Raw genomic sequence first — 21,986 nt, 5'->3', positions numbered from 1 at the left:
AGAATGTTGGAAATTAATCAGCTCAGCCCTTAGTGTTTAGCCATGCTGATTACATACTGGCAAAGTGAGCATGAGATGACAGGCCACAGAAACTAACATAATAGGAGTTCATTCGCAACAAAGGCAAGGAAGACCGATCAATTTGCAATATTCTTTTCTGCACCCGTGCAACAAAGCAGAAACATGAAAGCAGAACATTAAGGGATGCTCCCTATGAACTAGGCAAATCAATAAACATCAGTGGTAAAGAAAAAAAGTTTCTCATTCTATTGAGTACCCTGAGGCCTTTTCCATCTCTGTGAAATGAGTAGCTGTGGCCTCTGTCATGTTTCCTTTCACCTACACGGTGTCATCTTCTTGAGTCTCAAGGTGAATGCTGCTGTGCACCATCTGAATGAGAATTGTGTGTGTTTAAGGAAATTTAGTGAATCTTGTCAGAAAAGAAAATGGGGAGGATGACAGGGCTGATTTGATGAAGCAATGGCAGCTGAATATAGCTTCCTTTTGGGACCGGAGATGGGGCTGGTGGTAAAGATTTGGTAAATGGTAGAGTATGTCTTAAAGGAATGAGTGCTGATTAAACTTCTCAGAGAGCACCTCTTACTGAGAGAACAGAGCATTACAACACAGCTAGAAAGGAGAAACCAATTTGATGGAAGAGCACTTAGCATCTATTGAAAATAAAAAGAGGAAGTGACAGCCAGTGTAATGTTGTGGCAATGGAGAAATCCAGTGAGGAACTATGTGTAGGCCCAACATACAGAGTTTGTGATTCCTCCAGTTCCATCATTGCTGTTCTTGGTTTCAGGCAAGAGAAGAGACTAGTGTAGTTTCTAGTTTCATAAGGAAACTGAAAGTAAAGAGGAGAGAGATTGCCAGTGTAGCTACTTTCCAAATCTGCTGAGAGTTTTCAGTCCAATTATTTTCATCTTCTAAATCACTTGACTGTTAGATGAAGCAACATATTTTATTTTTATCTTTCAGATTTATTGCAGTGGGAGTTGTAAATTAAAAAAAATATCCCAGGAACCTCCCAGCTTCTTAATGACCGTTTTCAGTTTTATATGGAAGATCTTTAAATATATATTCAGGGACTCTTGTGGGTAAAGAGGGATAATTTTTCTTTGAGATCCTCGTGGAGAGTGGGGCTTGGAGGACAGGTAGTGAAAATAATCTGTGATCATCAAGCAGAGACAATAATGTGGAAATCCAATCTGTTCAACCCCAGTCAGTCACTCTGAAGTCTGGTGCATGCTTTCAGCAGGATAGCAGGTTAAAATGGCTGCCGGTGGAAGGCGAGGACAACACTGTCAGAAAAGTCTTTCACTACTTAGCTGTTTCCTCTCTTTTAGGTCACAGTCTAGCTGTCAAGGTTCCTCCCCCACTCTGAACTCTAGGGTACAATGTGGGCACCTGCATGAAAAACCTCCTAAGCTTCTCTTTACCAGCTTAGGTCAAAACTTCCCCAAGGTACAAAATATTCCACCCTTTGTCCTTGGATTGGCCGCTACCACCACCAAACAAATACTGGTTACTGGGGAAGAGCTGTTTGGACACGTCTTTCCCCCCCAAATACTTCCCAAAACCTTGCACCCAACTTTCTGGACAAGGTTTGGTAAAAAGCCTCACCAATTTGCCTAGGTGACTACAGACCCAAACCCTTGGATCTGAGAACAATGAAAAAGCATTCAGTTTTCGTACAAGAAGACTTTTAATAGAAATAGAAGTAAATAGAAATCACCTCTGTAAAATCAGGATGGTTGATACCTTACAGGGTAATTAGATTCAAAACACAGAGAACCCCTCTAGGCAAAACCTTAAGTTACAAAAAAGATACACAGACAGAAATAGTTATTCTATTCAGCACAATTCTTTTCTCAGCCATTTAAAGAGATCATAATCTAACACATACCTAGCTAGATTACGTACTAAAAGTTCTAAGACTCCATTCCTGGTCTATCCCTGGCAGAAACAGCATATAGACAGACACACAGACCCTTTGTTTCTCTCCCTCTTCCCAGCTTTTGAAAGTATCTTGTCTCCTCATTGGTCATTTTGGTCAGGTGCCAGCGAAGTTACCTTTAGCTTCTTAACCCTTTACAGGTGAGAGGAGCTTTCCCCTGGCCAGGAGGGATTTCGAAGGGGTTTACCCTTCCCTTTATATTTATGACACTAGCAAAACACTTAATCATGTTTAATGTTAAGCATGTGACTGGCTTTATAGTTAAGCACGTGATTTAAATGCCTTGCAAGATCCAGGCCTCATTAAGCCATCCACCTAGGTGTTCAGATGTATAAGATTGGTTATCAGTTCACCCTGTTTTTTTCATAAATTTAAGCTTACTTGTTGAGATTGGCTAAGATTTTTCAAAGATTTAGTCTCTTAAATCCTTATTTAGGTGCCTAAATAAGTGGCTGGATTTTTAGAAGAACTGACAGTGGGGTGGGAGGAGGTATTGGTTCATATTCTCTGTGTATATATAAAGTCTGCTGCAGTTTCCACGATATGCATCTGATGAAGTGAGCTGTAGCTCACGAAAGCTTATGCTCTAATAAATTGGTTAGTCTCTAAGGTGCCACAAGTACTCCTTTTCTTTTTGCGAATACAGACTAACACGGCTGTTACTCTGAAACTTAGAAGAACTGAGTAGCTCCTATAATCAGGCCACTTATTTTGGTGCCTAAACAGGGACTTGGACTCCTAAATGTAGGCTCCCGCTTTGGATGTCTCATCATGCACACAAATAAGCAGCCTTTGTTCAGAATACAGGAGAGTGCTTTTTTAGAAAGATGATAAATATCTTGGCATAACGGCAAAACGCTTCAACAGTTTGCCTCAATAAGCACTAAGGGCAGCAGAATCTGGCCCTAAAAAATAAAAAAGAGATATGAGGTCTAGTTAGCAGTGCAGGAGCCAGAACTTTTAAGTGCTTTGCTTTGTTCTGCCACTGACTCATTGTGTGGAGCTGGGTGGGATGAAATTCTAAAATATGGGTGGCATCCAAACAACCTGTCACTCCCTGTAGGCAGTAAGGGGTGCCAGCCTGCATTCACGCCTCACATCCTCCCTGTCTGCATCTCCCAGCAGGGAGCACTCGCAATTTCTTCATGTCTGTCTTTGCCCCAGCAGGTGTCACTGTGAGGCTGCTGCAGTCTCACTGTAGCCACCAGCAGACACCCTCTCTGCCTCTCCCACAGCTGGTTCCCCACCCTGCTTTCACTGAACAAAAGGCAGAGGAGAGCAGGGCCCAGAGAGGCAACCCAGTGATCAGTGCTGGAGAGGGGTGGGAGGTGTTCTGAAGGTGTGGAGCGCTGGAAAGTTACCTGAGAGCAGAGGCCAAGGAGAGGCAGGTGGGCACTTGTTGGGGCATATATTTTTTTCTTTCAAAATGTTTTTAAATACTCCAAAGTGCAGGAAATTGTTCCTGGTTGCTTCAGATTTCCTGCAGTATCCCAAATTTTGATAGTCCCTCACCGTACATTTCTGACTACCTCCTCACTTCCAAGTCTGAAAATCTGAGCCTTAACTGCTGTGCCTCAGTTTACCCTGTGACATTTCAAGGGAGTGGTGAGGCTTCATTATCCTATATTTGCAAAGCACTTTGAGTGCCTCAGAGGAAAATTGCAAAAGAAGAGGAAGTGTTAATAATATTAGCTACTCACATTGGTGAGAGTAATATTTGTAAAGCACTTTTATGGCAAATAAGTGGTAAGTACTAGAGATATTATGATTTAAAAAGAGATTTGCTCTTGGGAGCAATTTTAGTGTGTTCCTTTATTAATTATTATTATTATTAGCTGTTAAGGAGAGTTTCTTACAATCTCTTGAATGTTGCTGGAAGTGAGCATCACAGATACACCCAAGAAGAGCAATAGGCCAGCACAACCCAATCATGTATGTAATGGAGATTCCATGGTTAGGTCCTGGGTGGGAGAGTGATAGCAACTAGCTCTGAGTGTCACCTCCCGGCAGATTCATAGAGTGAATGAATTGATGAAGAGTTTGGAGAGACCATTCTGATCAGCAATTAAGTAATCCAGCTAAAGGGTATAAAAGAAAAAGATGATCCCAGCATGAACATCTGAGGGGAAAAGTTCAGGTCTCTGGGTGCAGCTGGAAATCATGTCTGATGGTGATGGGAGCCCAGTGGGAAAAGTAATTTGACATTGGTTTTATAGAACAGATTCTCTTGATGTAATCTACGGTTCCATGTAATCAACTAACACTGACATTCTTGTCACCATATAATTATTGTAAGTAAACATTAGCTATTAGTGTGGAACTGTACTGCACTACATTCAATTGCTAGCGGGAAGCCATAGGTCACGTGAACTACCGGTACTCTCTAAACTGAGGTTTGCATTGAATTTAAAATCAAAAGACCTCATCCTTTGCTTCAGTTAATGTTCTTTAGACAATCAAATTGCACAACAAATGTGAATTGTCACGAATGGAGATGTTATACACAGTGTTATACATGAGTAACCTTTACTGTATGTAATGGAAAATAAATGCCCTTGGGGGTAGGAGCTCTGAAATAGCAACGTTTAGGACTTGATTCTCATTTACATGAAGTCTTCTTCCAGTATTGCCAACTCCAGGTGTTCAAAAAAACATGCCAGGACCTAAAAAGTCATGAGAACTTAAAAAATGATAAAGTGTGTAATCTTCTGGCTTTTGAAAACATGACCCTCCAAAGCTCAGGGTTTTTTTCTGCAGCCAGAAAAAAAAATTTTTTTTTTTAAATGGAAGCTTGGATTTTCACATAATTACGTGACTTCACAAACTGGGGCGTTAACAAAAATGCCAGATATCATGATAAAAATTTTGAAAGTTAGTAACACTGCTCTTGATTCCACATTTATATCCACTTTAAGACCCCTCTGCACTGCCACAGTAGTGTAAAGAATCTGCAGTGTAAGGGAAAATCAGCCCCCTAATATTAGTCCTCTATTAAGGGTAAAAAAATAAAAATTCATTATCCATATATATGTGCCTTTTTTTGAGAGAGTAAAGTATGGTTCCAGCATTATTCCTCTCTCAAAAAGGAAGAAATTGTTAAAACATAACTATCGAACATGCAAGGTCAGTTTCAAAAGTGTGCATATAAATGTGTGCTCATGTTTTGAATGCCCAGTTTAGGTGTGCAGATCCCTCAATTTGCATACATAGCTGTGTATACCTGATTTGCGCCACAAATTTGCACACTTAACACAGGTGCTTGCAAAGGTACACACACGCTTTTGAAAGTCTGGCCCATAACATTGTCACTCCTCTGCTGATTTAATAAATCGAGCAGATTTCAGGGGCTTGGAGGGTCAGTTTTCTATTGGAGGAGAAATCAGTATTTTCCTGGTGTAACATGTTTTTTTATGCTTTATATATCAGTTCTTGAACAGAGGTAGTCACAAACAGCATACAGGCAATCGTCTTCTTCAGAAATCTCAGCCCACATACCAACGCTTACTTATTAGGAAGCAAATCTTCTCCAAGAATCAATTCTAGTTAGAAAAATTACATCACTGAGCAAATTATCTTGCTTTTTGCAACAGCTCTTCCCAAAAGAATCTGCCTCTCAGAACTAACAATACAGCATTTTTTCGAAGACTCTGTGCTACTCAGATGCTAAGAAAAGAAATTGTAGAAGTCTCTGTAATAACACTACTTGGTGACTCCTGCTGTAACAGTATGATGGATGTCATATCTATACAGCACTGGTGAAAACAACACTGGAATATTACACCCAGTTCTGGTATCCAAATATTAAAAAGGATCTCAAAAAATTGGAGAGGGTGTAGAGAAGAGCCACGAAAATGATTCAGGGGCTGAAAAAAAAGTCTTATAATGGTAGACTTAGGGAGGTCAAACTGTTTACTTTATCTAAGAGAAGATCAGGTGGTGATCTGATTATGGTGTCTGACGACCTTCACTGGGAGAAATTACCGAGTACCGAAGGACTTTTTAATCTAGTGGACAAAGCGATACCAAGAACCAATGGCTGGAAGTTAAACCCAGATAAATTCTCCAAGTAGAAATAAGATACCAGTTTTTAACCGTGAGACTGAGTTTTCTATTGGAGCAAAGAACCAAGGGAAGCTGTGGAATTTCCATCTCTTGACATCTTCCAACTGGATGCCTTTCTGGAAGATATGAGGGAGTTCTGTGCCTATGTTATATTGCAGTCGAGACAAGATGATCTAATGATCCCTTCCAGTCTTAAAATCTATTAATCTAAAGCTAAATCAGTTGGATGGAATTGAGTATGCAGCACTGTGTGTCATTTGCTTGCTCTTTCACTCTGTTTGGGTCACGGAAACTGTGGTGAAGATAGTTATGGAAATATGATGCTTTATGTTTTCTGCATAACACACCTGTACATTTCTAAGCACTTTCCCTTTGTGCAGAATTCAGCACCTGTTTATTTCTCTGAATTGCTGCAGCCTGCTGTGGACAGAGAGATGCAAACTGCGCTCTTTCATAGACTCTATACTGCCACACTGGACTGCTGCAGTCAATCTGGGCAACATCAGCCTTTCACTACTACAGCAGGTGCATAGCTCTAAAGCTGCAGCAGAACCTCTGATATGACAGCTGATCGATGTTGTCTATAGTGACAGCTACTGCAAAGGATCAGCAGTACTGCCCACCAGTAAATAAAGTTTAGCACAGTTACGAAAAAGCTAAACAAAAAACTCGGGCCAAAGTCGTCATGAAGGCAAGCTCTGCCAATGGCTGCTTAATGGCGTACTTTCAGTCTCAGATGGAAATCGAGAAAGAACAAATGATACTGAGCAGTGTGAAATATAATCAGATCCCCAGTACTCACTGCACTTCAGTGGCAAGGTGGATTTTGTTTCACTCTAGTGGAGCAGATTGAAGATTCTACGCAGGTTTAGTTAAATGGTGAAGAGGGGGAATAGGTTTAATTAGGAACAGGAAAAATGCAGTGTGTCCCTGTGTTGCTCATTTAATATTAAATTCCGTTTATTTTAAGCTGTTCCATATTTTCAGTGTCCATATACTGCAGATCTTTGTTTGCACAACACACAGCTTTATTTTTGGCAGCTGTTGGAGGAGAATTTGAAGGGTTCAGAATGTGGGTAGGGGGTAGTTGGACTTTTAGTAACTGAAGAAGCATGAGAGGAAGTTTGAGGTTTGTGGGATATGCACATTAGCTGGATATTTCTGCTAAAATAATTAGTAGTGAAATAATTAGTGTTGAGACTTATATTGCCATCTTTAGGTTTCAGAGTCAACACTATTGTGTTGAATAAGGACAAAGTGCACACATCCCAGAGCTTTCTTTGGGCTGTTTCTAGACTCAGAAAGTCAACACTGCATCCATTCATTTACAGTCCATGCTTTCAAGGTATTTTTCACAACCAGAATGCTGGAAACATATTTTGCTTTTTAAAAAATAAGATATCTGAGCTTACAGCCTGATTCTCCGGATGCAGAATACATGGAACTATGACTCCAATGAAAAGAAAACTAGAGAGCAGTTTTGTAAGGCAGAGTGAAAGACAGTGGCTAAAATTTTCAAGATTTTAGTGACTGTGTCCTATTTTCAAAAATGATGCCTCAGTCACTTTTTTGAAAATGGGACTTATGCTCCGATATCACTTATGTGCTCTTGAAAACATTAACCACAATGTATCCCTGAGTAACACTAAGAAAGTGTTTCTGCCCTTTTTGGATCTAGGGAGCTTTTGGGTGTAAACCGATTGTCACCATCACTACACTACAGAAACTCAGTTTGACTGTAAATTCAAAGTTAAGAGATATGAGGTGGATAGAGCAAAGAAATCCCATCTGTATCTACTTTTGATAATTTTCTGCCATGGGAAGTTACTAATAAAGAGAAAGAGCTAATGTCATAACCTGACAAAACAGAAGATGTTAGTGAACAAGTTGTTAAGATACAGGTAATATCTGTTGCCATTATGAATGGTGCAGCAAATGGAATATCTATTTTTGACCACACAGCTGTACTGCAATTTCAGTATTTAATTGCAATTAAAGGTTGTTATTCGTATGCTCTGTAGATATGTTGGCAATTACATCTGTGCTGAAAGAGAGGATGGGAGTGAGAGTTAGAGGAGAGGGAGTAAGTGACTGGGGAGGAGATGTGAAGGGGAAGGTCTTCCTCTGTTCATCAGATCCTCTCCTTCTTCCCCTTCTCATCATGCCATCCTCCCTTGTTACTTTCCCTTTAATTCAAGCCATAAAATGTAAAATAAATAACTGCAGGAGGAAAGAGCTCAAACTGTATAAGGATTTGCCTCCAAAGCTTTGATACCGTGGTGGATCTCCAACACTCTGCTCTCTGCATGCACAGATGGAATTTGGATCCTGTGCTATTTGGAGATCAACTGTTGCCTTGGATTTTAGCCCAGCAGTAGGGCTCATCTGGGATGATCAGTCTGATAGGCCCTAGATGTGTTGGTCTGCTGCAGGTAAGGCATTTCCTCAAGCCTAGCACTTAAAATATTCCTGCCATCCCTCAGGTCCAATGGAGCCTTGAAACCCACTACAAATCCTATCTATTCACCTGTATTTTCCTAAAGGGTAGGGTGGAATGAGGAGTGTCTTAGTCTCAAGGGTGTTTTAATATTGATGTTGGGTCAGTTAGAATTATTTTGTGTATGTGTTCTTAAAACTAATTGTTCCTGCCCTTATTGCTTAGACCACTGGTATGTGTTGAGATAAAAAACACATTGACGACTTAAGGTTGATGTTTAGTCACCACCTCTTTATGATCCAACTACAATACAGTCCTGCTTTCCCAAACTCTGGGTAGCCAAATACCATATTACTTGTAGATCATTTTAGACTCTCAGGTGCACTGAGTGTAACTCCCCTTCCGCAATGAGTTGATGACTCAGAGTCAATGCTGCTGAGTTTCAAAATTGTTCAGACTGAAGCTATGCCTCTTGTCTCTACAGGAGCAATTCTGCTTAGAATCTTCTCTGAAGCTTAGCTGTTGTTTGATGTAGTTCAAGAGCTTCAGGTTTTGTGATTCCCCTGGTTTCTGAAACTTTTTGGATGAATTTGAGAGCTCTGTAAAATTGGGAATTTTGCCCTGTTATTAATTCCTTCAAGGCAACATTGCGGCAAGTCTATGACATGTTTTGCAGATCGGCTCTCTCCTGGTTTCTCTAGCCATTATGATTACAGGAGTGTGATGACTCCTGATTGAATCCGCTGGTTATATATTGTTTGGTTTCTGATAAGGAATACCTGTGGTTAGAGTTGGTCAGAAAACAGAATTTCTGTTCCACAGGAAATTCTGACATTTCAAAATGTGTTTGTTCTGAATTAAAATTAACTATGGAACAGAAATTCAGAAAAATTTTGATTCCGAAACACTGAAACATTTTGTTTTGATAATGTTGAATCATATTTTGATAATGATATATTAGAATACAAAATAACAAATGTATTATATATTGTTATGGGTTGGGTTGAATCATAGAATCATAGAATATCAGGGTTGGAAGGGACCCCAGAAGGTCATCTAGTCCAACCCCCTGCTCAAAGCAGGACCAATTCCCAGTTAAATCATCCCAGCCAGGGCTTTGTCAAGCCTGACCTTAAAAACCTCTAAGGAAGGAGATTCTACCACCTCCCTAGGTAACGCATTCCAGTGTTTCACCACCCTCTTAGTGAAAAAGTTTTTCCTAATATCCAATCTAAACCTCCCCCACTGCAACTTGAGACCATTACTCCTCGTTCTGTCATCTGCTACCATTGAGAACAGTCTAGAGCCATCCTCTTTGGAACCCCCTTTCAGGTAGTTGAAAGCAGCTATCAAATCCCCCCTCATTCTTCTCTTCTGCAGGCTAAACAATCCCAGCTCCCTCAGCCTCTCCTCATAACTCATGTGTTCCAGACCCCTAATCATTTTTGTTGCCCTTCGCTGGACTCTCTCCAATTTATCCACATCCTTCTTGAAGTGTGGGGCCCAAAACTGGACACAGTACTCCAGATGAGGCCTCACCAATGTCGAATAGAGGGGAACGATCACGTCCCTCGATCTGCTCGCTATGCCCCTACTTATACATCCCAAAATGCCATTGGCCTTCTTGGCAACAAGGGCACACTGCTGACTCATATCCAGCTTCTCGTCCACTGTCACCCCTAGGTCCTTTTCTGCAGAACTGCTGCCTAGCCATTCGGTCCCTAGTCTGTAGCTGTGCATTGGGTTCTTCCGTCCTAAGTGCAGGACCCTGCACTTATCCTTATTGAACCTCATCAGATTCCTTTTGGCCCAATCTTCCAATTGGTCTAGGTCCTTCTGTATCCTATCCCTCCCCTCCAGCGTATCTACCACTCCTCCCAGTTTAGTATCATCCGCAAATTTGCTGAGAGTGCAATCCACACCATCCTCCAGATCATTTATGAAGATATTGAATAAAACCGGCCCCAGGACCGACCCTTGGGGCACTCCACTTGATACCGGCTGCCAACTAGACATGGAGCCATTGATCACTACCCGTTGAGCCCGACAATTTAGCCAGCTTTCTACCCACCTTATAGTGCATTCATCCAGCCCATACTTCCTTAACTTGCTGACAAGAATACTATGGGAGACCGTGTCAAAAGCTTTGCTAAAGTCAAGAAACAATACATCCACTGCTTTCCATTCATCCACAGAACCAGTAATCTCATCATAAAAGGCGATTAGATTAGTCAGGCATGACCTTCCCTTGGTGAATCCATGCTGGCTGTTCCTGATCACTTTCCTCTCATGCAAGTGCTTCAGGATTGATTCTTTGAGGACCTGCTCCATGATTTTTCCAGGGACTGAGGTGAGGCTGACTGGCCTGTAGTTCCCAGGATCTTCCTTCTTCCCTTTTTTAAAGATTGGCACTACATTAGCCTTTTTCCAGTCATCCGGGACTTCCCCGGTTCGCCACGAGTTTTCAAAGATAATGGCCAGTGGCTCTGCAATCACAGCCGCCAATTCCTTCAGCACTCTCGGATGCAACTCGTCCGGCCCCATGGACTTGTGCACGTCCAGCTTTTCTAAATAGTCCCTAACCGCCTCTATCTCCACAGAGGGCTGGCCATCTCTTCCGCATTTTGTGATGCCCAGCGCAGCAGTCTGGGAGCTCTTTGAAACGGAAACCTCTTTGAATCTTTGAGTCTGAAACCTCTTTGAAACGGAGAGAGGGACATAACCACTACTCTTCATTTAAGATAGTTGTAAGAAACAGTTACGCTCTGTTATGGAACCAGATAACTGAAATAATAGCAGCTGCCACCCCAAATATAAGCACATGGCACTGCTCAAAACAAAAGCACATGTCGGGTAGCCAGAGAGGTTTTCCTGGCTACTGTTGGATCTGAGAGAGAAGGCAGCAAGGTAGTACGAGAGAAAGTCAGGACAAGCATTGAGAACGTGATCCTGAGAAATCCTAGAGAGAGTGCTTTTAGGTTAAGTGATGACTGAAAAGGGGCTTGGAACAGTGAGCAAAGACACTGTGTCTGGTTGGTTTCAGAGTAGCAGCCGTGTTAGTCTGTATCCGCAAAAAGAAAAGGAGGACTTGTGCCACCTTAGAGACTAACCAATTTATTTGAGCATAAACTTTCGTGAGCTACAGCTCACTTCATCGGATGCATGCATCCAATGAAGTGATGATGAAGTGAGCTGTAGCTCATGAAAGCTCATGCTCAAATAAATTGGTTAGTCTCTAAGGTTCCACAAGTCCTCCTTTTCTTTTTTTGTCTCTGGTTGCTGGATTCCTGCGGTGTTCACCTGACTCCATCAATTTCTCCTCCTAACAGAAACAGTTTGGCTAAATGCTCATATCAAATGAAAAAGTGATAAGGAAACATGACCTTATTTAAACAAAATATGTCAACATTATTGAAATGGAACAAGAAAGTTGAATCATTTCAACATTTTGCCATTATTTTTTTTTTTGTAAAAATCGACACGTTATCTGGAAACATTTCAGTTTCAACAAAACTGCATTTTCTGATGGAAAACTTTTCTGATGAAACATTTTTGACCAGCTCTTTCTATAGTGTTGTGTTCCCAAGTCCCACCATCTGTTGCTCTAATGCCTGTCCTTTGTTTAAGGTTGTTTAAGGCAATGGCTACCTTTGGAGCCATTATTACCAGGCATTTTCAACTCTTCAGCTAGGGATAAGGTGCCACCTATTTTTAAATATGTAGAGGTTCACTCTGTCCTCCAGTAGGCACTTCTTAGTTTGTGTTTGCCGGTTACTACTCATTTTTAAACATCCCCCTTTTAAGGAAGACGACTGAAGCTGGGATGTTCCTTTCACATTAAGGCATTACTTATCAAGGACATGATCAATAATCATTTCAAATCAGTTGGTCATTTTGGTTGTATTGATCCTTTTGTGCACTTTAGACATGACTCGCCTCAGGTGCCTCTAAAAAATGTGTTTTAAATGTTCAGAAGTAACTGGTGACTTTGGGAGCCCAACTTGAGATGCTTTAAAGGGGCCTGATTCACAGAAAGTGTGAATCCGCTTCTGAAAATTTGCTATATTAACATGTCTAAGGTTGAGCACCCAATATCACTAGCCACTAATTTATATCTCAACTTAAAATAAAGAATTATCCCAGTGGGCTAAAATTAACCCTGGGCCACATTTTACAAAGTAAGGGGCAGGGTCTACTTTAAAATAGTATGGTAATTGCGATGACAATCGTTGCTTGTAATTCGAAAACTGTCTCTGCAAGTTAGAATGGAGTTTTGTCTATTGTTAACACTCCTGTTGCTGCTACAGTATCATTCTGTCCTGATTCACTGGTACAACCAATATGTGTGAACTCTCTGAGGACGTTCCTGGCAGCTGCAGGACATAATTACCACATTCTAGAATATCTTTTAGGCATTTGGATCTATGTCTGGTTTCTTAGATTGCTCCCCTGCTAACTAATATGTTACTGGTTTGACAAAATTGACAGCTGGCTGTGCTGGTGGCTAAAGTTTTGCCTCTGGGGCTGTCTCAAAATGAGGTTAATGATGGGCTAGATGAGCTCTGTTGGTTTCCTATACATCATTTACCTGCAATTGTGTTGTGTGCAAGGCTCTTTTGTGATGACAAGGAATCTTACCCAACAGCCTCATGTACTAAACGGTGCAATAATTACAGTGGGTCAAATCTGGGTTTATTTTTGAAGTAATGGTTATAAAAAGGAAAACCCTACACTGAAAATGCACAATTTGAATGAAGGGCAGTATTGTGAAACATGAACATTAATAGCCCATGGCATCAATTTTGGGCCAAATTCCCATTTGTTAACTCTGAGTGTCCCTCATCAAACTTATTATTATAAGCAGCAATGAGGCAGTTATACCACTATGGACTGTATGCTATCATTTTTCCTGCTTCCTTTGCCACAGGACTTCTGGACCTTCATAACACGTAAAGGATTACATGAAACCCTGGTCATGTATATCCTTTGTGTAGATCCGTCCCATGTCTGTGAATGCCACCCACATGAACACTTAATAGCTTTTTCTTGGTGAAACTTCTTTTTCTTTTTTCTGTGGAAGTTGTCAGGGATTAACTGCATAAGGTGAGTGTTTTCAGGAACAAAACCAGGGTGAAATTAATAGTTGTATTTGAGTGTATGGCATTTAGGAATACTGCTTCCTAAAGCTTTCTCTTATTTTGGGGGAAGGATGAAATAGTTAAAACAAATTCATGCCCCTCCCCTGTACTTGGGATTTATCTCTACAGTATGTTCAGCATGAGGGAGGAGCTGTAGCATTTTATGAGGAGATAAAATATTGGCTTAATGATCATTTGGCAAAGTTTCAAGATCTCTGAGAAGTCTTCCTGGAAATTAAAAACAACTCAAAAGTTGGAGAAAATTAAGCAAGTGACCTCAAGTACAAAAGGGGAAGATCTCAGACATCCATTTTTTTCCCTTCTCTCTTTATTCTTTTTATCCTTCCTTGCTATTTGTATCCCCTTGGACCTGGTTGTTCTCATTACAAAGCTGAAGGCTGGTGTTGCATGTGTTTATTAATCACAACCCATGTATTATTTCCAAGTTATGATTGTAAAAATGTGAATTCCAAAAGATTCTGTTTTTGCTGTGTGTGGGTGTATATTTACTGTGGCCCAAATCCCCTCCCCACTGCTGAACTTGGGTAACTAGGGTAGCCACAAGGGAACTCTGGGCTGCGGTAATTGCTGGAGCCCTTACACTGATTGTTCACAGGATTATGCATGAATGTCCAGAGGATCAGCACAGAGGCAGAACCTCCAGCCTATTCCCTGCCCTGTGACTGATTCCACCTCTATTAACATATGTAGCAGTGCAAGTCAAACTTCCCCGGGCTGCCCTGACAGTGGGGCTGGTGCTACTATTCTTATTCAGGCAAAGAGTTCTTTGTAGCCAAGGGGAATTTTGCCTGGATAAGGACTACAAGACTGGGTCCAGCATGCCTTAATTCAGCAGAGACTTCTGCACCATGAGGAGTAATTCATTCTTCCTGTCCATTCAGTCCTTGCCCTCTGTACTGAGAATGCCAGAGGGTGCTAGTTAAAGCTAATCTTGCTGTTGGACTTTCTGTGATGTTGACCTCGCACAAGAAGGGGCGAGGCCAGCTACCAGCATGGTTCATGTTTGCCATTGAACATCACTCATACAGTGATATCAGGTGTGCAGTGGCTAGAAGTTACTACCTTAGAACTGGCCATCCAGAGGTGAAAGGTTCCGTATCTCATTATAATCCTCTGCATTATCCAACCTTTCATTATACCTCAGTTTATTTAATCATATATTAAGCAACTCTTTCCGCTTTGTTTTCAGTATTGTTAGGGAACAGCCAGGCCCAGATTAAGGCATACACACTATAGGCCTGTGCCTTGGGTCCCAGCTCTGGGACTCTCAAGATGAGAATCAGAATCTCATTTTCTATTAAAGTAAAAAAAAAAAATCTTTCAACCCTCATGGTTGCAAAGAAAAGCTAGAAAACATGACCTAAGTATAAATGTACCTGAGTCTGCAGAGAGCCTGAAACAATAGCTCTAAGAGGTGTGAACTTCCCCATTCATCTTAACTGTGAAACCTGCTGCTAGTCCAAGAAGCAGCAATAGGTGGGGTGGGATGCGGGGGGATTAGATTGCCTTAATTCAGTCCTGGGAAAGGCCACTGTACACAAGCAAAGACATAGTAATGCTGGGCAATGCAATTCAGAGATTTGTTACTGTAACTCATTAGCATGGGATCTCCTGGAGGGTGCCATTGACTTCAAGTCATACAGATGTCAGCAAATTCTGATGTAGTCCAGCCTTTTCCAGCTTGTCATTTCCATCCTTGACCCATGCTCCGGATAAGTCTGCAATGACTTTCAGGTTTATGTATATATATTTTTTTTACTTCCTCAGTAAACCCTTAAAAGCAGAGGTCCGGCCTTACACTCTGACCTCTTGTTACTCTGTGTTCCCATTCCTAGTCTCATAGATCATGTTCTGCCTGCTATCTGGCATGTCAAGAAGCCTCATTTAGAATCCTCAGTAATTATCTTGCACTTTCTATGGAATCGGTTTCTTGTCAAGACTCAACTAGCTAAACCACTTTCTTTTTTTAGATACAAATTAGAGAACTTTGTGTTCAAAACTATTTTTAGTCCCCCTCACCCCATGAAGTGCTTTTAAAAACCATCACTGTTTAGACTGAATGCTTAGAGCAACTATTATGGCTCTAAGAACTGGCACCATGACAACAAGCTAGGGTAGGAGTGCACTGCCCCGATGCGATGACTCTGTAAGGCAAAATGCCTCTAAATGCACTGTAGTGGGTAGTGGCTGATCTTTAGCAAGGCTTGCCACAGCTTTATAAAACACGTAGTTCATACTCCGATGGGCTTTGGATCATGCACTAGATAACACTGGCAGGGCAGTCCTAGTTGAAATCAGTGGAAAAGACTATTTGCCTTTAATGGGCTTTGGATCAGGCCTTTCATATGTAGAGGCAGGACCATGTTAATAGATGATATGGGATACAGCAAGGTAGGGAAAAGGTGATTTCATGATGCCCACAGAGAAATAGGAGTGACAAATGACTGAAAGTTGCCAACACTTCACAGCTTGTTGGCTGTCTTCTTAAATATGATTTTCCTGGTTTCTGTCCATTTCCCAGTGCATAAATATTGGCATTACTAGAAAATTACTGCATTTAACATTTATCTTCATATTTGTTGGCAATCCTAAAAGAGACGCCAAGGACTGGATAGGCACGGACATCTAATTAATCCTCTCAGTCCTTGACATGGTCCTACCAGGTCAGGGTGGAGATGTATTGGTGGGGCATTGGAGGGAAATTTTATAGTGCTGCCTCTCATGTTGTAATTGTTCTGTAGATAAACAGAGGAGATGCTTAAAGAACTGGACTGAGATTCAGAAAATTTGGATTCAAATCCTTGCTCTTCCTCTGTGACCTTGGGCTAATCATTTAATACCTCTGTTTCCGTCTGTAAAATGAGTATACCAACACTCCATTGCGTCTCAGTACCAGAGAGAAAGACCTATCTTTTCCATGTTGTCAACGTTGCACCTTTCAGAAATAGTACATTTATACTTAAGGGGTGGGGTAATACGAAGAAGACATCAGTGCCTCCCCAGGAAAGTCTGATTATGGTTGGAGAACTTGTTTAAGGACCCATATTTAAGGGAGAGAAAACCTTTTGTAGTGGTAAACACCCATTTTTTCATGCTTTGTGTGTATAAAAAGATCTTCTGTACTTTCCACAGTATGCATCCGATGAAGTGAGCTGTAGCTCACGAAAGCTTATGCTCAAATAAATAGGTTAGTCTCTAAGGTGCCACAAGTACTCCTTTTCTTTTTGCGAATACAGACTAACACGGCAGTTACTCTGAAACCATGTCCTTATGACTCTCATTTGGCAAGGTCAATAAAATTTAGGGTAAATAGAGTATCAGTTACATTAACTAACATTCCATAAGCTAGTTTCTTTTAAGTTACATCTTCAATATTGCAAGATTTGTGAAACTCTAAGGAGGTGAGTGTTTGTAGCTTGCTAGTTAGGGCTTGCTACTCCTTTATTCTACTCCATCTAGGTCATATATAGCATATGTGTTTAGTTTGTGTGTGAGTGTGTGTGTGGGTGTAAAGAGAGGGGTGTGTGTGTGTGTGCATGTGGCAAGATTTTCAAAAATGAGTAGTAATTAAGAGCGCCTCAATTATTATTGCGAACCCAGTTAAAAACCTAATGCATGCAAAATTACTAGTTACTTTTAAAAATTTTGCCTAACATATTTACTGTGCCCTCTTTAAACACAGTAACTGATCACTTTCCAGAGATGCCATGCAAGGTTCCAGTAGTACCATGTGGGTTGCCTTCTGTGAAATCCTGAACACCCTCAATCCTAATAAATTAAGGGGAGTGGAGGACATTCATTGTCTTGCAGGACTGGGCCTCAGATGCTGACTTAATTTAATTAAAACAGGAAAGCCACACTGCTGTACTTTGAATTGCAGTTACGTGAAAATCCAAGATAACTGATAGGTGTTTCATTTTGGGGCAAAAGACTGAAAATAAGCTGGAGGAGAGACATACTCTTTCCCTCTTCCCCCAGACTCTATAAATTATAATCTTGAGGGGAATGCATATTACAGATACCAGTATTATAGTTTGCATCCAAAAAATGACACCAGGGATTTAAGATTCCAGAGATTTTGGACTTTTATCTGTTGTAAATGTAATTGTATCCACAAGTGAATAAGACTCTGCAATTTATAAGCACTTTAAACTTCCTTTATTTATGGCTGTAGAATTATTTTGAATAATGCTGCCGTATTTTATACTGCTGGTGTGGTACTTTTACCACTGTAGGAAAGGTTATTTCAGCTGAGAACCTTTGTCATAATCTATTATTTTTAGGGGTTATAAAAACTGGCCTTAAAACCTTGCTCTTAAGCAAGGTAAGGTCTCAATCTTGGAGAAACTCAGCTAAAATAAACCAGTGTGCCAAATATTCATTTTTAAGCTCAAAAGCGGGGTGGGGTAGGTGCAGATAGGTATGCTTGCAATGGTTTCACTTTTTTAGCATTTTGAGAGGGCCTTTTGCAACTTGTCCCACTATTTATTTATTATTAATGATTATTTTATTATCCTATGGGGATAGACTAGGGACCAGATCCTAGCCTTTAAATTGCACTGGTAACTTAAAGCTGTCCCCAAGGTACAGCAGAGAATTCCCTGTTGTGGGAATTATTTGTGTGAAGCCCCTGTCTCAACCTTTTGCTGGTGTAAATGGTATCAGTGACAAGTGAACTTGCCAAATTGTGGGACAAGAACAAGAACCTGGAAGCAAATGTAGATGTAGCTCTTTAATAAAAGATGAGAAATAACATTTAAAAAGGTTTAATTTTGCAGCCCAGTAGAGAACATTTTTAAAGAGAGAGCTTCAAAAAAAAAATATACATAGGCTCAGAGCCTATGTAACAAAGGACTGTGAGCCTCATCCTTTTAGGCCCAACACTGCAGTCTCTGCTCATGCAAGTAATCCTTAGCACTTGGAGTCTCACTAAGTACAGTTGGGCTCGAGGGTAGTACAATCAGACCCTAAGTTTCTTAGTTATTGTATCATGGGGGTAAATGTGACATGTTCCTTTAAGTAAACAGGTGAAAAACAGAGATGAAACGGAGAAATGCTTTGGTTCTTTATCAACCCACAAAAATCTTCTTCACATTGAGTGAGCATAGGGGATATTTGCACCTAACGTTTGCCTTTTGAGTAAGGGAAGGTCTGATTATAAAACCTGCCTTGCTGGGATGTCTTGATTTGTACAACCCCTTATTTCTTCTTATTGTTTCTGATTCATCACTGCATCTGGACCTCTGAAATGGTGAACTTCTTGAATCGGACACACACCTAGGAACAAATTCTCCATCTTGAAAGGACAAGCCACATTCTGCTCAGCATTTTAAATGTCAATGCAGGGCAATTTATAGTTGTTTTTAAGTATGGCACTCCCTCAAACTAGAACCTTATTTACCTGCAGACGAGAGATTCTCTGAAAACACCAAAGAAAATAAAATTATTTAAATCTGATTCTTACAACAAAAAATGTCCATTAAGCAGTATAAGCACAGGGCAAAAACAGCAGCACCAATGAGGAATGACCTCTGGAAAGTAATTTTTGAACCAAATAGTTGAACAGTCCCCATAAATGGTGATCAGTAAACAACCAAATTCCTCTGTACTTGAATCTCAACAGGGCTACCATCAATTTTCCTGCTATTCATCTTTACCCTTTATATTACATTGTGCTGCCCTTGTCTGGGATGGTAGATGGATGGGTCATAGTGGTGGGTGTGCTTGCTATTCAGTAAAAGTAAATAGATTTTTGATTTAAGATCATTTTGTTTAGTGATGGAAGGGACTGTTTTATTTTCTCCTCCCCATTAGTTACAGTTTGTTAAGATATTTGCATTTGAACAAAAACTTTCACTCCTGCATTCCTCACCACCTCCTCTGTGTTCAGGCAACTAAGTTGCATCCTCCTAATTTGACATAGCTTAAAAAAATAGACTTAAAGGCTAATAATCCCCCAAATTATAATTAACACTATTTATTCAAGTAAAACACTGCATCATGCTGCATTTGATTCAAAAGCATCCAGCTGAATGTTCTTTTAGGTCCTGCGAAGTTTAAAAAAAGAGGACCAGGTTGAGGTATCTCATCATGGGAGGAAAAAAGCATGCACAATCAGATATTTAACACTCCTTTGCAATTATGGGAATTTTGATTCTCTCCCTAGTAGGGAACATAGCATTTTACTGCAGTGTTTCAAGTTTGCCTCCAATGGTATCTGATAGAAGTGCTTTTATCCCCTGAAGATACAGTACAAAATACAAATCATCATTGGTTTTATCTCAGCTGGAGCTGCCTATTTTCTAAATGAGTTTACTCTGTGCAACTGCCCATCAGGCACATTTTTCATCCTTCATCCCCACGCTTTTACTATAGCTGGGTTTAAGTCCTTTCTTCTGTCCTTTGTTCCTTCAGCTCAGCGAAGTAAACAGCAGGATTGATCTTACACTGCATTTTGGTATTATTCCAACTGCTCATCAATAGACATGGGCTGGGAATGCACTGACTGGAAAAGAAGGGCAAGATTGAAATTCGCTTTTTGTTCTTTGTGCCTTTTAGTGTGCAGCGGAATGTCCTTAATCTGAAAGCTGCTACACTGACTGCCTATCGACATGCAAATTAATCATCAAGTGACGAGTCCCGTATTAGCTCTGAGTAAAAGTCTTGAAACGTATCTGAGCCAAAAAAAGAAAAGAAAAAATAGTGGTTTTTTTTAATGGAGCTTTTATGCTATTAATGGTGACTAGTACAGGGAATGAATGTGTCACCATGCTGTTGCATTTATACCCTGATTGCAGTTGTTCATGAGTTCGCCTGGCATTATGGAATCATCTAGTTAGAAAAAATATTTTGCTGTCCTTTTTAGGCAAAACAATTTAAACCAAAGATTAACTGCAGTTGGCGTGAAGGCAAAGCAGGTATTGCAAACAGAAGGAAAATCCGGAGTCCAGTGCATTTGTACCTGCTTTCCTTGGAAAACAATTAGAACTGAACTACAGAAGCTGAAGATGACCATTTATCAATTTTTGAACCCTCAATGTTTTTCACTTATAACTTTTCCCAGGAGTCTTGCAGGATTTAATTGAATTTTTGGACGATAGCAAGAATATACAGTAGTGCTTTGTTTTAAAATTCATTGACTTTTTTTATGGCAGTTTGATAAAATGTCTGAATGCAAAAAATGTGTGTATTCCTTATGGAAGACTAAACAATTGGCATGAGTAACTTAGGGGTGGAGAGGCTTTGACTACTTCTATGGGAATTTTGTTGGAACAATTATTCTGCTATTTCAGAGCATGGTGCATTTTCCTTTATCATGCAACCGGTATGTATCTACACACCTTATCAAAAATGTCACCAGTATAACATCTATATTAAAGAACAGTGTTTCATTTTGTTCATTTGAACAATTATTCAAGCCTCTCATTCCCACTTGATCTAAAGGGCATATTCCTTCAGCAATGCCTCTACACTCTGACATTTCCCAGGCCTTACTATAGTCTGATCTATTCCAGCACCATGAATGCTTTATTTTTTTTCTACCCACGATACTACCTGAATACCTACATCTTAAAAAAGAGGCATCTGTCTGTCACCAGAGACATAAACACATGCAAAGTTGCTGATAATTTTTGTGTTCACTTACATGTCTTTCAGCCTTCTTGTTCTTCACCCAAGGGGAAGTATCCTTTGCTATGTAGATAGGGTTGTAATTTTCATTCTTTCTTGGAGGCAAAGCACTTCCTCTTCTTCTATCTCTGGAGGAATCTGCAGAAAGACAGAGAAAGAGGAGAAAAACAAACTGTAATATGTTTCAGTTACAGCCAGGCCTGAGCAGTAAAGTTCACATCCAAACTTTCCCCAAATTCAGGGGGAGAGCAGATAGATGTAAGGGGGGTTGGTTCAGCTCGTTCAGAGGCACCACAGAGCAGGGAGGGAATAGCTCTGTGAGGCTCTGGTGTGGCTGTGCTATTTGCATATTTTAACTGCTGGGAGGAAGAGGGGTTTTTAGCGTTCTATCAAGGTATAAATAGGACCAATGAGCGAAAATGAAGAATGAAAAAAATTAATATTAGGAAAACTTTCTGACAGGGAGATATATTGAGGTCTCCTTACAAACTCAGACCAGAACTGAAGTGTGTTACAGGACCACGCTATATTAAATAATTCAGAGATAAGTTGCCAGTAGATGGAGCTCAAGAATATCATGCAGCATAGTTCTTGGGTTTTGTAGGACCAACAAAACATACACTCTGCAAAATGGCTTCATCTTTGCAGTTCTGTACATCAGCTCTTCTCTGGGGCATCTGGCCCCACGCACTTCCCTCATGGGCTAAGTAAACACAAGAGGCCCCAGGGTAGAACC

Source organism: Lepidochelys olivacea, assembly GCF_965140295.1.
Source record: "Lepidochelys olivacea isolate rLepOli2 genome assembly, chromosome: 3".
NCBI lineage: Eukaryota > Metazoa > Chordata > Testudines > Cheloniidae > Lepidochelys > Lepidochelys olivacea.
Note: the sequence above shows the minus strand (reverse complement) of the source record.